Genomic DNA, 16863 nt, shown 5'->3' on the forward strand with positions numbered 1-16863 from the left:
AAATTCCCATGAGACTCAGTGTTGGAGGTAAAACTTGTTCATGATCTCTCTCCCTCTCTCTCTCTCTCTCTCTCTCTCTCTCTCTGACTCTCTTTCACTTCATCTGTCTTTGACTCTTACTCTCTTCCTCTTTCTTTTCTTTCTCTTTATTGGCCACTCGAGTCTCTTACTTTCTCTCTCACTCTCAGCCTGCCAGCCATGCCCTCTCGCTCATAACTAAAACCATCACACTTGGAACAAGATATGAATTGGTAGCCAGTATTATAACTCATTCATAAGTGGTGTTATGCCTCCATAAAACATCACTGCCTCAAAACAGAAGCTACACTTGAGATAATAATTTTGCGCTTTCACAAAATCCACAGGGGCACTTCCATACTTTTGATCCAAATTTATTAATAAGTGCCAATACTCATTTTTTCATCATCTGTTTACATCTCCCTCATTTTCCTAATCATGCTTTGATCAGGCAGTAACCAGATATAAATTGCAGTATGGTGAATTATGAGTTATAATACAGATACTATGAAGGAAGATGGGAAGATGGCACTGATTTGCTTTGTATTTGTAATGTCTGTTGTAATGTTTTAAATTTAATCACATATGCAGTCAAGGTCTGAAGCTGATTGGTAGGTGTATAGAATCATTTATTAACTGTCATTTTCTCATTATAATGATGGGAAAGGCAGCTAAAGCATATGACATTTGGCTGACAAAGCACCTTACAGTGCATACATTTTCAGCATGGGCGGCTCCAGCAGGAATCAAACACCTTCACAGTGTTACCAATGCTATAATCATTCAGCTATGCACTGCCATAATCTGCACTGTTGTCCTTTATTCAACAAAACCATTCCTAATGTATGTCATTTAGTTCAGTGAACTCCTGTGAACTATGTTGAGACTGATTTTGAACAGGATTTCTTTTCCCTCCTGTTCCTTCTGGAGAGCTACAGGGTCAGCTGTAGTTCCTCCAGCTTTTTTTTTTTTTTTTATCCCAGGACACAAATTTAGTACATTCAGTCTCACTCTGGGACCTTCATTAAAACACATAATAGTACTAGTAATCTTGTCACTTGGGAATGCAAGAGAAACAGACTCATGATCCATTTTGGGTCCGAGAAACACAGATTTACAAGTATGTGCAGTCGGCATTCTAAGGATCTAAAAGGTATGGATGCAAAACTAATTTCTAACAAATTTCAGTTGGGTGAAACAATTTATTTTGATGAGACGACATGGGAATACAACCTTTGGTTTTTGTGAATAGATCTGCTTATATGAACATGAGTTACCAAACAGGGAGCATAAACTCCACAGACTGGAGGAGTATCAGTGTGGTTTAAATAGTCAGCTCTATTGTGGAGAGTGTGTGTGATTGATTGTTTACAGTGGATATTCTGCTGGGCGGACCAGACTGCAGCCTGCTTGACTGAACTTGTGTTTCCCATGAACATAACAGTATCCATTTTGGGGAAAAAATGCAATCCTCAGTATTTAAAAAACCCCACAGTTGATTGCATCTTCTTAAGTGTTACTATTTTGCAAGTAAACAACTCAAGATAGCTAATATCAGTAATATTCAGGAGTGAATTTTAACTCCATGGAAGGAATCATTTCAGGTGTCACATTTTTCAAATGGCTGTATGTCTTGTTTTGGCATGAAACTGTTGAAATAGGCTCTCGATCCATTTTTTGGCCCGAAACTTATACAGCAAATCCAAGGAAGAAGAAACAGATTAGTCGCTCAGAGCTGCTGAAAAGGAAAAGCGACCGCCTCAGAGCCAAAACTAGAGCGAACATGAGTATCGCCTTCCAAAGACGAAAAATGCTCCAACATGAGGAGAGAGGATGAGGAGCGGTGCAGATGTGGCCAGTGTCTAAACTGAGTGCAAAACACCAAAGCAATGGCTGCTTATCACCAAAGGTGTCGCCAAAATAAATAAAAAGTACATGAATCTCTTTAAACTTTGCTGTGGCAAACTTCTTAGTATTGCAGTATTCCTTCACTAAGGAATCAGTCTGAGATGTTTATTGCAATTCTCACAGCAGATTTCCTAAATGTAGGAAAAATTAAATCTTAAATGCAGGGTCTGTAATTAGCACCAAGCACCAAATGCCAGTAAAATTTGTCTTGATAGATCAATAAAGGTTTACATTTTTTCATACGGTAACATTTGAATCCCTTGGTTATATTGAATTCTGTTGCACTTCATGATGAATTACAAACTTCATCCATTGTATAAGTGAGTGAGCAAGTTTTAAATTAACACACAGTACCTGATTCTATACATGAAATAGCACTGAAAACAGGTAGAGTGACAAATTTTGTTATTATTTTGGCTGGTAAAAGTAATCACTCACAGGTGAATTTTATTTTGAAAAGTTCTTTTCAGACTCTGCTGAAACCTTAGGCTTGCACCCATTTCTGCTCTCATTTTACATTTTACACTTCCATATAGGCATTTAACTGACGCTCCTATACAGAGTGACTTAAACAATAAGTGCAACAGTAGAATAAACTTCAAATCCAGAATTACTCAACATCACAAGCAAGTGTCCAAACCCGTCCCCGACAACAGAGACAACAAATACTCCTAATGTCCCTGAGATGTTCATATTTGATAGAAAGTGTTGAGTATGGAAAGACAGAAAAGGTAGAAAAGAGTTTTATAGAAAAGAGTGAAGAGCTGTGTTTGGGCAGCCTCCACACTTCTTTGCCCGCTGATCCCTATCAACCAAACAGACGGCTGGCGCTCAGTAGCTCGGCTTCCGCACCAATTACCTTTTCCCCCGAGACACCGGGAGTAACCCCGAGCACAGGCTGCTCCTCTGTGTGTGTATGAATGAGCGGGTATGAGTGTGTGTGTGTGTGTGGGTGGGATGTGTGTGCATGTACAGTATGTATTTGTGTGTGTGTGTGTGTGTGTGTGGCAAGGCAAGCGTTTGAACATGTCTTTATACACGGGCGCGTGTGTGTGTGTGTGTGCATATCAAACGCGTTTCTGCCATGAATCAAAAACCCAAAGCGGCCGTGTCAGAAAATTGAGCTCCCCCACAAAACCGAAAATACCCATAATCCCTCCGCGTGCCCACATGAGGTATTTAGTTTCCCCCTTAAAAATGCCGCCCCCCCACCCCCCACCCCATATGAAGACTGAAAGCCGATACACTCGGAGGTTAAGCCAGCGAGACGGCGACCGGTGTCAGAAATATATGATTTGTCATAATCGTGCGTTTCTGCCATTAGCTTTGTAGAGGTGGGCGAAACGAGCCGCCTGATTGGTGGATTACGGTCAAATTGCCCAGAGGGGGGAGGGGGGATCAGTCATTGGCTCTGCCGCTTTCTGAACTCTGTCCATTTGCATTCAGGAATGTCAGCGTAGATGCACATGCACATACACACACACACACACACACACATGCACACACACATCTGTAACAGAGGAAAGCTGAGACGGATTGTAGTTCAATACTACATTTTCAGGACTTGCAAATAAAAAAAGAGTGTTTGTTTTATCTTATTTTACAGCTGAAATGGGTGTTTGAAGGCCGATACCGATACTTTTCTATTGGAGCTGCCAATAGCTGATACTGTGCGACAAAACTTAAAATTTGACCGTTTTTATGCCCCCCAAAAAATGGCAAGGATGCAGTGTCCCCCCCCCCCCCCCCCCCCCCAGAATTGTATTCTCATTGAGAGCATCATGGGACATTAAAACTCTCCACTGAAACCCATAATAATGAAATTATTTTAGTGTTAGCAGCTCTTTAAAGCAGCACACCTATTCAGTAGTAGGTGAAACTCACTTACTGCCTTTAAATGAAGAATTAATTAATGAAAAAATATTATTGAACAATTCAATGGAAAAATAAAATGCATTGCACTGCAAAAAATCTCCATCTTAGCAAGTCGTTTAGTCTTATTGAGTCCTAAAATCGGAATTTTCGTAAAATAAGTGAAAAAGTGGGTGAGATAATTTCACTTGTTTCCAATGCAAATCAACTTGTTTCATGAACAATTCATGAATGTTTCAACATATTGACATTCATTTCTAGAACATTCCTGAAACAAGTGGAGTTATCTCTCCTCACTAAAGAATGTTTCTCTTGGTTTAAGAAAAATAAGATCTGAAGGCTGAATATGAGACTGCATGACTTGTTAAGATGGACTTTTTTTGCAGTGTGGAAGGAAGACACTGATTGGCCGATATCCGATATTTAATAAAAGCCCAATATAAACATGCAAATGCAAATGATACCAATGTGGGGCTGAAAGTGAGAGAACGAGAGAGAGAGAGAGAGAGAGAGAGAGAGGGAGAGAGAGAGAAAGAGGAGCTGGGAAAGAGGAAAAAAAAAGATGTTTATGCTTAATCTGTATTGTTTTAGCTGCATAACGGATGACACAGTACATTGCGGGTGATTAATGGCTCATAGCAATGTGGTGTGTGAGAGAATGAGTATGTGTGTGTGTGTGTGTGTGTGTGTGTGTGCTATCTGCGTACCTGTGTGTGTGTGTATCCACTCTACACAGGTAAAAATGTGCGACAAAACATCCAACTCTGTAACCTTTCTTTCTGTCCGCGCACGTGCTTATGTGTGTGCACGTGCGTTGCCGTGCACGTGCACAGTGTGTCGAGCATGTCTGTGTGTGTGTGTGTGTGCATGTAAGTGTGTTTTTCTTCTACTAATTGGAGAGCGCTAGGAGCCGAGGCAAGGCTCAAGGATAAGATAAGATTGCAGAAACCCAACGCTGCCGTCGGGGGAAAAACCACGTAACTGCGATTTTTAAGCGTTTTTCTTTCTTGAAATGAAAGTTTAGCCGTTTGTTTTTAAGATTCCATTGTGAAATTTCGAAACGGCACCGGCGCACATAAGAAAAGAAGCATTCTCTCGCTTCTCCCTCCCTGACCGACTCGATGCAGATACGTGGTTTCGGGTCTGACAATGGGCGAGAAAAGCATCTGGTAACACTTCTCTGTAATTGCTGCTGAGAAACCCTGAAGATCTGAGAGGAGGAGAAAATTCCAACATGTTTTTCCTCCGTCCTTCTCCTTCCCCGCTCGCCTCGTGCTGGAATTCCACCAGAGTCTTTTTAGGCAAAAACAAAAGAGACGGGTGTGTGTGTGTTCGGAGTGTAAAAAAAAAAAAAAGGAAAAATGTTAGATGGGATACCAGGAGGGTGTTTTGCAGGGGATGGTGTGTGTGTGTGTGTGTGTGTGTGTGTGTGTGTGTAAGTAAAGGGTGTTTTCCAATAACTGTCGAGAGCCAATGTCAGTTTGTTCGTGAGATTAAAATGGATTTCTTTTGTAGCAACAGGTGATGTTTCTTTACTGGAAAGTTGCTATGTTCTGCTGCCATAGTTAGTTTAGTTAGTAGTTTTAACTTAAAGTGGTAAAGTGGTTTGTCTCCATCTTTGTTGCTAAGCTCTCATTGCTGTGGTGTTTCTGCACTGCACTTCCCAGAGATCACCTGTCAATCAAACAGTGTGGGCGGGGCTTGGATTTTCTGTTGATGCAGTTTGAGTTTCTGTAGGTGGCGCTCTTTTCTTTGTCTGTTCAGCCATGGTGGCTATCGCTGCTCATGCTAACTACCCAGGATTTTTGTTCTGGCTATAGTGTTTAGAACAGCAAATGTAAAAGCTTTCATGGACTGGATATAGGTTGAATCACAATTGTGTTATACATCATTAGACATTTATTTATATGAAAATGTTGTAGATTATGTAAATATTTGGTGGATAAAATGATGACGCCATTACAGACTGGATCCTCTTTATTTTAGAGAAATTGAATGATGAACACCATGTTTTTGGTTTGTTTTTTCAAAATGAATATATAATATATAATCTTTAAGATTACAGCTCAATTCAGTTTAAGTTCAGCATTTTTTAAAGACACCTTTTTGCACATATTTTATGTGTTCATTGTTGTGTTTACCTTGTTCATACATTTTTACATACAAATTTTACCTGACTGCACAACAAATCTCCCAACTGGGATAATAATGATTGTTTGATTGATTGATTGATTGATTGATTGATTGATTGACAGACGCATATGAACCACTCACGCATACAGGCATACTGTACTCACATATAGTTCAAGACTTCATTAGTAGAGTGTGTGTGTGTGTGTGTGTGTGTGTGTGTGTGCAAGTGTTTCACATGTATATGTGTGCGTATTTCATATATTTATGTGAGTATTTAATAGTATGCGTGTATTTGCGAGTGTTTCATATGTGTGTGTGTGAACAGCAAAGTTTGAATTATGTCCTATATGGCCTCTCATACAAAGGGTTACATTTTGTGACAAAGACCTGTAAAAAAGCCCAGAGTCAATGTGGGAAAACCACTGAATGTCGACAAGGTGTTTTCTGACTGGCTCAGTTGTCCTTGTACCTGGTATGGTGTGAAGTATGTGCTGAAACTATACTGCACATTGTCAATATGTCTCTGCACCGATGCCACCAAGACACATTCCTGTACATTTGTTGTACTTGGCATTAAAAATGATTCTGATTCTGTTTTTTGCAGATGTTGCTGTTTACCTGATCGACTTGGAGCTTCTTCCTCCTTAGTTAGATCACTCAAGGTTTTTTTGATTATTTTATCCCCTGTATTAAAATAAAAAAACACCCTAAAACACTTCAACACAGTTAAAAAAAAACAACTATTGGTGACATAGCTTGCATTTCTGGGCTCTTTTTGTTGTTTGGCGGTGTATTTTTCTTATTCTCACGGATAACTGGCCAGGCTGTGATGTCATGTTGAGACATTTCCAGCAGCTACAATGGAGTTTGATAAGAGAATTGTTTTCAGTGATCTAAAAAACAACAACTTGTAAGCGTCAGGTTTTGGTGTCAGTCCCTCAGAATCAAAGCGCGAGGGCTTCTCATCACACTGATACTTCTCAAGACTTACCTTTTTAGAGAAGCATATCATTTATGATTGCATTGTTAGCTTTAAGGATACTTAAACTGTTTTTAATGGTGTGTTTATGTGTGTTAATGCTGTTTTGTTGTTAAAGTGCTTTGAGTTATTGAGAAAGTGCTATATAAATAAAATGTGTATTTATTATATGCAACAGTTTCAGAGTGGATTTTTCCTTTAAAGGCAGAAATGAGCAGATCTGTGGGGAGTCAAAATAGTGTTCGATGTCAGACAACATACTTCCTCAAAGTTGTATCCTGAAACACAGATTTCTGAAATGAAAAAAATGTTATTGAGAGATATTTTACAATTACATTTTGGGTATTTCACCGATGCCCTCATCCAGAGAAACACACGAGTATTAACAGTAGAATAAACTTAAATTCAAAGAATGTCAGAATCACAACATGACAAAAACAGATAAGAAGGTGAAATTTGTGATGCAGGGAGTGAAACAGACCGAGGAAACTAATGAGAAACTAAAACCAGAGCGCAATGCAATAAAATCCCTGCTATAATCTGAGAGTCCTGACAGCCTGTTTAGCTCTCCATCTCCAGCAGTGACATTCTAATCAAGAGATCATAGGGTTGGACATGGAGGCTAGACCTGCTTTCAACACACACACACACACACACACACTCACCACACACACACAGCCTGATATCGCCAAAATAAATACTTTATACCCACACAGAACCGCGCTTCACCAACACATCCAACCACACCAATGGGCCCACCCTGACTTTGCATCCAAATCCGCCGACCCAATTGACTGTAATTGAGCGTTTTAAGTCTCTGTGTGGCACCAGGGTGGCAGGGTGGCAGGGTGGCACCGCTGGGGTTTGTGGGTGTCTACATCGCCAGGGGGGCATGTGCCCACAAGCTGTCTGCACACGCTTCAAAGTAGTCTTTCATTTTGTTTGCTTGCAAAAATACAGTGCTCTGCACACTGTCACTTCTGCTGATTAAAGTTGTTTTTAACCCTTTAACAGTTGGGTCATTTTCTGTACAAGTGACAGCAGTGAATATGACTGAAGCATCATATGAAGTATGGATGAGTGCTGACTATGTCTTGATGGTTAAACAGTGACATATTACAGTTTTTCACAATTGCTTACACACGTTTTCTGAAACTTAAGGCTCATTTTCTCCAAATTCGAATTCTTCTTTTTCTGCAAAAAGTGCCATTGAGAATTTCAAACTGAGTGAAAAGCAGAAAATGTGCTTGTAGTTTTGCAGACTCAGTTTAGAGATGTGATACATGCAGTTCAGGTTTTAGTGATTGTGTCTCAAGTTCCAGTTTTTGTGTGTAAGCAATTGTGAAAAACTGTAAATAGCCTTTATCTATTTACAGTTGATTTATTTGCATGACTTACCAATGCAGCAGGGAGAGAATATATAGCATCAAGTATACATTTTTTAAAGAAAACTAACTGTGATCCTCTATATTTGTTCTTAAAAACTCACTTCAGTATAAAACACAACAATTTGAATAGTCATTCCTCATCTTCTGAAAACCCATTTCTTCATCCTTCATCCATTTTTATTTCTTTTCCCAGCACAAGTGACAAAGTAAAAATGCTGTGTTACTGTACTTCAGTAAGATTTTCAAGTATCTGTACTTTACTCCAATTTTTATTTCACTTAAGACTTGTTACTTTTACTCACTACATTCCAAAAGAAAAATCTATACTTTATCTACTCGCTACATTTTCAAAACAGACTCGTTACTCTCGGGAAATCATCAACTGATTTTATTCTTTTTTTACATTTTCCGCATCAGACGGCTTCCATCCCGGAAACAGCTGATCAAGAGCCAAATGTGATTGGCTGCTCGTTCAGCAAAGCGACACCAGAAAGGAGGGAAAGGGACAGAGAGAGAGAGAGCAGAGAATTAACGTTAGTGATTTGAGCTGCAGACTCTTTCTCATCTGGGATTCAGAGGAACACTCAAGAGAACCAGTTTAGAACTTTAGAAATTTGTTTTTTAGACGACTACTTTTACTTTTAGACTTTAAGTAAATTTAACACCATGTACTTTTATACTTTGACTTGAGTAAAGGACTTGAAATGGTGCTTCAGCAAAGGTCAGAGGTCAGAGGCTTAGATGAAAATGTTGCAACAGAATGAAATATCACCTTAACACCCCTTGTTGATGGATTTGTACACAAACAGCCTGCGGGCCTGTCTAATTAGAGAAGCTCTAAAGCTCTAATTTAATCTGTCCTCTGGCCCTCAGAGGGAGGAAGGACCACATGCAGCGTGCCATTAACTGGCCACACACACACACACACACACACACACACACACACACACACACACACACACACAGGCAGTCAGGTAGGCAGATGAACAGTCAAACAAGCAAACAGATAGGCAAACAGATCCATGGTCATGAATAAATGGAAAAAAGAAGTCACTGCCATTTATATTTTTTTATTTATATTTTGGCCAGAGTTCCTTCTTTGCCATTCAAGTTTGCCAATTAGTTTACTTGCGCTCTGAAACAGTGTGGTTCTTGTGCTCCGCCCACGGAGGTTTAATGAGATTGAGATTATTTCTGCCTCCAGAGCAGCTCTGCCTCCGAGAAATGTTTGTAGAACTAAAACTCCAATCTGCCAGACAAATCACAGACAGGCAGGCAGACAGACAGACAGACAGGCAGACAGGTAAACATGCAGTATAGACACTTCAATCATTTTTTGTCAGAATGTTTGAGCTTTTAGGTTTAGAAGAACTTGCTTTCATAGTATTGCTAACAGATCTAAACCAGTAAATGTAAACCCTTATCCCAGAGCAGAACCTGGGTACTGTCACTGTGAATATAAAGTCAGCCTTGTATTCATTGTGAATGGAATAGGTCCAGAAACTGCTGCTTGATGACATCAATGGCTAGAAAAGTCCAGTTTATGGAAGCACTTTTTCATTTACATACATATGGATTGATATGATTTTCACTTTAATTTTAACTGGCTAATGTACGTTATATGAGGAGAGGGTCTTTTAAGGAGAAAAACAATAGTTGAATGCTTTTCTGAAAATATAACAGATTTTTGTTAATATTGGTGGTTGTTTGCCTTATGATGATCACTGACAGGAAGCAGGGGCGTAGCTAGGAATTATGGGCCATACGCACAGGAGGGGACTCGATCTGGGCCCCTCTCCACTTTCCTCTCATCCCCACACCATCATTATTCCATCTATGACAAACATCTCTGTCCGCCCATCCATAATTCAAACACCTCCACACATTCAACTACTGCAATGACCGGACGCATTCCTAACTGAAATCAGCTGTTATGACCAAACTCTCACCAGTAGTAGTAGTAAAATCTGTCTAGGGAGAGTCATTTTGCTTTAGTTTGTACAGGAAAAACCAAACCAAATTGATTCCTGCTTGTTCCAGTTTGTCTCAGATAACACAAATGTTGCTGTATCATATTTTTGAGAATGAGTTTTATTTGTTTGCAGTTTTGTAGATTTCAACCAAACTTCATTTCAAAACCAGAGCAGTGGTAAATAAAAGTAGAACATATTTAATGTAATATAATAAGTACAGTACATTCAATGTTTTATAGCTGTGTGTGAGGGAAGTGTAATGAGTGATCAATAGTGTTGCAACTGTTAAGTTTAATATCCAGGAAAATACAATAAAAATATATAAAATTATTCACATGGAGAGTCCTATTGTGCGTTTTCTCAAATATTCTGAACCAAAATGAAAGTTGAGCTGAAGTCCATATCTGCTCCCTGCATCGCTTTGTGAAACCAGGCGCTGAATATCTCTCTGATATCAGTTCAAAACAGTTTCCACAGCTGTTTCAATATGATTCCTGATGATGATGATGAACATGAACATGAGGAATATGATGATGTTGGTTTGGTTTGACGTTGGACTTTCCCTCCTGCTGCACGTCAAACACTCGCTGGGCCAGATTGCAGAGGATTTGCAGACAGTGCAGCTGACACACACACACACACACACACACACACACACACACACACACACACATTATGCACGTGCATCGGCTTTTTACACGTGCATACACACCTACATGCAAGCATGCACGCTTGCACACACACAGACACACAGATACACACACAGTTACTGATTTATGTGCATACACACTCATGTGCATATTCGCACGTGCATGCACACACACACACACACACACACACACACACACACACACACACACACACAAGGTGCCCAGGTTTTAAAGCAGCCCCTTGTGTCTACTGCCCTCTACTGCTCGTAGTGTGAATCTCAGTCAGCAGTGGTTTAGTGAATGAGGGCAGAAAAATAAATCATCATTATTTTCTCTGATCATATAAACATAGCAAACCCATCAAGTCTGGGTTTTATACAATGACATTTCTGATCAGAATGTATTATCAGCATTCTCCAAAACAGAAACCAAAGCCATCATGAAATTAGTTTTGGTGGCTTGAGCAGGGCTGATATATTATAAATATCATTCTCCTGAACAAGCAAGCTGTAAAAATCAACATCAAGAGATCTGTGACTCATGTACTTTTGGAACACTTCCTAGCTCTGAAATACAAGGAAGTTACACTAAACATGTATGCTTTACCTTTACAATTAAACACATTTAATCAGACACTTCAATACATTTTACATGTGAGTTTGAATGGATGATCTTTACTTTTACCAGAGTTTACTAATTCATATACTTTCACCTGGTTCTGTGTATTTCCCAACAGAGCATGGCACTAACATCACATTCCCACTAGTGCCACTTGTATCGAAAAATGCACATATGCATATGGTACTGTATGGTGCATTAAGTAAAAGACTCTTCAGGCATTTAGCTGATGGTTTCATCCAGACAAACTGACAGTGAGTGCAGTAGAATAAACTGTAATTCCAAAATTACCCACATTACAAGCAACCAGTAGTAAGGATTGCAAGGGCCTAAACAACAAAACAACAGATATTCCCGTGTCCCATGTGATTATTACAGGACTACCAGGTGTCGAAATAAGTGATACACTAAAGTGAATGACTTGTGTTCTTTATCCACTGCTGATAATGAACATCATGCTCCCAAATATTGATTATTGTACTGCACTCTGTACTGGTTTGCCCTAAAAAGACATAGGACAGACTTCAACTTGTACAAAATGCTGCTGCTAGAGAGTTTATAGGACTAACAAGAGGCACTTGAGCTGCCTAATGTCCTGATGTAATCACCATGATGTATTAAACATAACTAGATATGCTAATTAAGTCATCATTTAAGCTAATGAATGTACTAATTAGCAAATATTTGTGTCAACATACATGTCTTCACACACCACTTCACATTTCTACCATGTATTGTTCTTGAGTTATTGTGTTCACAAGAAACAGACGCCACCATAACAACATAATGTCCCACACACCATGTAACCCAAGTGAACACATCACACCTGTATTGGCCAATGTGCACTGGCTTCCTGTCTTGTTCAGAGGTTCCTTTACTTGTTTTTAAGGCACTAATGCTTCAAAACCACCTTAGCCACTGATTTACTTAACATTTTCTAGTGTGAAGCAAAAGAAGAGTGGAGAGGCTGCTCTTTGTTTTTATGCTGCTAAGATTTGTAACACTCTCCTGCTTCAGATTTGTCATGCTTCTTCTGCAAATAGTTCTAAAAAGCAGCTGAAAACACACTTTGTTAAGTTTAAGTATGTTTTGTTGTGCACTTGCTTTTGTTTCTTTTTCATTGTATGTATACGGTATTTAATGTCTTACAATTTCATATCATTTTAATGTCCATCTTCTATGTCTATGTTTTGCACTTTGAGCCGCATGTCATGTATGAAAGGTGCTACATAAATAAAGCTATCATTAAAATAGCTGTGGACTGGCCACAACTTATCATGTGGCAACAGGATGCCTGTGTTAAAGCCTGCATGGTTTAATGTCTGTGGGGTAGAGACAAGGGTCAGAGAGGAGGCAGCCTAAGTATTAAGAGTTTATATGAGTACAAGATACTTTTTTCACTTTTTAAAAACTTTTTTGAGGTACTTTTACTTCACCTATGAAGGAAGTTGACACATTAAAAAACCCTTCCTGTCACTGAAATCCAAGGAGATTAAATTTGAAACACTTTTGAATACTGAAAGCTTTTAAAATCAAATAGTTTGAAATGGACTGCCCTTGTTTGTGGCAGAATGCTTTACTTAGCAGCTGTTTCAGTGTCTGTGGGGCAGAGCCAGGCAGAGAGAAGAGGAAGCTGTCCGTCCCTCTCGCCCCCGGGGGGGGGGGGGGGGGAACGGAGGGAGGAATGTTTTTCCCGTCGCACACCACCTTTGATCTCACACCCCCTAATCGCTTCCTGGAGATTATACAGTACGTGCACCTCCGCACTGCCCTCGCTGTGTGTGTGTGTGAGTGTGTGTGTGCACTTAAGAGAGAGAGAAAGAGAGAGAGGGAGAGATAGTGTGTGTGTGTGTGTGTGTGTGTGTGCGTGTGTGTGTGTGTGTTTGACAGGGTGAAAGAGAGAATGTATACATGTGTTTACTTTCATGAGTGTGTGTCCACATGTACAGCATATCTGTGTGTGTGTGTGTGTGTGTGTGTGTGTGTGTGTGTGTGTGTGTGTGTGTGTGTGTGTGTGGTAGTCTCAGTCGTCTGTGACCAAGTTGATGACAGACAGAGATAGTGGAGAAACAGAGACAGAAGCATGATGTCATCAAGCGGTGACAGCCAGGCAGAGTTATAAATAGTTTTCCTGATCAGAATCACAATTCTGCTCCCAATGCTGCTGATTCTAGAATTCAGATTCTAATTCTTTTGTAATTAAGAAAAAGAGATTAAGTTGATTTAATCCAAATTTCAAAAATTTCAAGAAAGTGTTACAGGAAAAAAAAAAATCAAAAAATAGAAGTGTTAAGTGTCTGACTGTTATTGGATCTATGTGACCAGACAGAGTTTAAATATTCCAGCTGGATGGGAATTTGTAATTGAGATGCATTGAAATGCATTTCAGATTGCATTGGCAATGCAATGTAGCAATGTTGCAATGTATACAACAGATTGCATACATTTAAATTCATTCATTCAGTTTTAGTTGTATTTGAGTCTATTTCATAAATGATCATACTTCATTTAATGTCATTCATAAATCGTAATAGAAAGGTTAGAATTACTAAACCAAATTTGACTGAAATTTGTCATACAATTGAAAATGTGTAAACCCTATAAAATAAACAAAATATATGCATTTTTTGGTGTAATGATGTAGTAAAAAGTGTAAAAAAAAACATTGGAGTTACACCTTTTTTTCCCTTACATTGCACAATGGAAACTAAATAATCTCCTTAATCTACTTCCACTGTAATATAACCAGAATGTTTTCCTCTTTTACAGAGGTTCAAGATATACTTTATTATACCCAAAGATAAATTAATCTTGCAGTCAGGTAAATTCAGCCAGATTTAGAGTTAATAGAGTATTTTTGCCATGAGTTTACTACTTGTTCTGTCAATTATTAACTGTACACTACTATTCAGCCTGATAGCTTTCTGTGCAATAAGTTATGTGTATGTGTTTACCACCAGGAGATAATAAATTATGAGGTTATGAGTTTCAGGTATATGTTCAGTTCTCCCTATAGTCCCATAACGTGACGTGAGAGTACTTTGAGATCATTTCAAAATCCAAATATAGACATTCAGCTACAAATATTTCTTGTTGATAATAAAAAGAATGTGTCTTTGATACATGAGTCCCCAGATTTTTGTGGATTTCACCTCAGAAAGACTGCAAATGACTGGTTCATCACCCCAAAACATGCCATAGAGATCCTCTGTGGTGCATTTGAGGGGTTTCATTCAAAAACTAGACATCCATTTTGAAAAAAAAAAAAAAACTAATTGAAATTCATCAGTCAGTATTTCAAAATCACAGATGGATCTATCCTCAAAGAGAGAACTATTTTGAGGTTTTTTTAAGTATCTTACTCAAGGATACAGCCACAGGGGATCGAAACCGGGCCCTCCAATTGGGAGACGACCACACTAAGCATTAGGCCTTCACAGCTCCCCTTGAGATGACTTGTAACTTCAATCGATGCTCGTTTGACTTCCATGCCAGCAATCGTTTTATTACAGTTTATTGTTGGATATCTCATTTTTGACTCAAACTCTCAATTCGCAGCAGTCTCTTGTTTGCATTTCACATAATGTTCCTGTAGCTGTTCCCTGGGTCAAAACTCCTTACTATTGGTTGCTCGAAATGGTACCTATATATTGAAGTGTTTTAGCTAATGCTTAGGACGTAAAATGACAAAACAGTGGTACATAGTGGTCATTACTATTCCTCAATAAGATAAAGAAGTAAAAAACACCAGACATTCCACAAAGAAGTTATTGTACACAGAAATTTACTTTTTGGGGGCTATTGTCTGACCCATGATCAACATTTCCTAAAGCAAGTTAATATGGCTTTTAGGGTTAGAAAATAAAACCCTAATCCTAACCACACCAGGAAAGACATCAAGCCCTAATATGACCTAAGGTGACCTAAATCCTTCACTGCCAGCAGACTTTAGGTTAGTTATTTTTTAAATAGGCTATATTCATGTATTCAGTGGTCCACCTTCACCCTCTGCCCTTCCTCTCGAAGTAACATTTATATAGGGATAGAAAAGAGCACAAGCTATTAGCATTTTGGAAGACATGAGTACATGAAATTAATCCGAAAATTGCCTTAATATAAAGAACCCAGTCAGTAAAAGCGCAACTATTTTGTCAATCATGGACCTGTGTTACCTACAATGCCTTAAAAAGTAGCAGAATTTGTTTTAATATGAACCAGTCCAGCTGCAATAGACAGCTGGGGACACAAGAGGGCAGCAGATACACAATATGGTCATGATACATCTATACTTCTTCTCAAGTTCAACATATTAAGTTAATTTCAATGAAGCAAATGTAATTTTATCTTCTTATCTTTTTATCTTATATTATACTTGAATGGTGTCATTACAAAATGGTGTATCGATTTTGAGAGAAATGTTACCTTTAATTCACTCAGTACTTTGAAAATATGTATATTCCATCTTCAAAATGTTGACAATTTGTAGACAAAAGTCTTGGAATACCTTTACTTGCATGACAATGATCAGTTTGTCACAGTAGGACTCACTTTTTCAAAATGGTGGATGTCTCGTTTTGGAATTGAATATGCTTAATTCATTAAAACACAGACACCAATATGAAGTAAGTTTTGAAAATGCTTTAATTCTCTCATATCACCACCCAAACAGTATGATATACAGGGGGGAAAAGTGATAGATTGGTGTAAGTAGGCACAAACAGAGCTGTGTGCTCTCTGGGCACATGTAGGCACGCACAGTATACCTGAAACATAAACTCACGGTGCTGAAAATGGAACATGGCAAACACATACAGTAGCAATGGTCGTTCAACACCCATGCATTAGTACTGCTGTAGCTTATTCTCAAATGCTGCAAAGTAGACCTGAACATGTGTAATGACGAGCTGCAAGATGATTCCATGTGAACTGAAAATCAAACCAGTGCCACTTCTATTGGCTACAACTGTACTAGATACTATGCATGGTGTATTATAGCTTGGTGGATTTGTAGGAAAAAAATAGATCTAATAATTTTTAACTGATAAAACAAATATCTGCATATGTTTGATATACATTTGATAGAATAAATAGTCAGCGTTTGGATCCAGAGCTAAACTGTGAAATCAGATTTACTTGTGGATTCTGTCTCTCCACACGATTCAAGAGAAACCTTTTGATACCCAGAATTTCCTGGAAACCAGTAATTGTGGCTGAGCTGAATTTTTACTGGTCAAATTAAGTATTAAGAGACGCAATTTCAAACATCATACAATCACATTTCTATATTGACCTTATTCACACAGCGGCCATTTTGAACACTTTGG

Source organism: Centroberyx gerrardi, chromosome 7 (assembly GCF_048128805.1).
Source record: "Centroberyx gerrardi isolate f3 chromosome 7, fCenGer3.hap1.cur.20231027, whole genome shotgun sequence".
Taxonomy (NCBI): Eukaryota; Metazoa; Chordata; class Actinopteri; order Beryciformes; family Berycidae; genus Centroberyx; species Centroberyx gerrardi.